Here is an 851-nt window from a genome sequence, read left to right on the forward strand (position 1 = left end):
TGTTTCCTGACTGTAGTTAGACGTGTTTCCTGACTGTAGTGTGACGTGTTTCCTGACTGTAGTTAGACGTGTTTTCTGACTGTAGTTTGACGTGTTTCCTGACTGTAGTGTGACGTGTTTCCTGACTGTAGTGTGATGTGTTTCCTGACTGTAGTTTGACGTGTTTCCTGACTGTAGTTTGACGTGTTTCCTGACTGTAGTGTGATGTGTTTCCTGACTGTAGTTAGACGTGTTTCCTGACTGTAGTTAGACGTGTTTCCTGACTGTAGTTAGACGTGTTTTCTGACTGTAGTTAGACGTGTTTCCTGACTGTAGTTAGACGTGTTTCCTGACTGTAGTGTGACGTGTTTCCTGACTGTAGTTAGACGTGTTTTCTGACTGTAGTTAGACGTGTTTCCTGACTGTAGTTAGACGTGTTTCCTGACTGTAGTTAGACGTGTTTTCTGACTGTAGTTAGATGTGTTTCCTGACTGTAGTTAGACGTGTTTCCTGACTGTAGTTAGACGTGTTTCCTGACTGTAGTGTGACGTGTTTCCTGACTGTAGTGTGACGTGTTTCCTGACTGTAGTTAGACGTGTTTCCTGACTGTAGTTAGACGTGTTTCCTGACTGTAGTGTGACGTGTTTCCTGACTGTAGTTTGACGTGTTTCCTGACTGTAGTGTGACGTGTTTCCTGACTGTAGTTAGACGTGTTTCCTGATTGTAGTGTGACGTGTTTCCTGACTGTAGTGTGACGTGTTTCCTGACTGTAGTGTGACGTGTTTCCTGACTGTAGTTTGACGTGTTTCCTGACTGTAGTGTGACGTGTTTCCTGACTGTAGTTTGACGTGTTTCCTGACTGTAGTTTGACG

Source organism: Notothenia rossii, assembly GCF_949606895.1.
Source record: "Notothenia rossii genome assembly, contig: scaffold_142, whole genome shotgun sequence".
NCBI classification, from domain to species: Eukaryota; Metazoa; Chordata; class Actinopteri; order Perciformes; family Nototheniidae; genus Notothenia; species Notothenia rossii.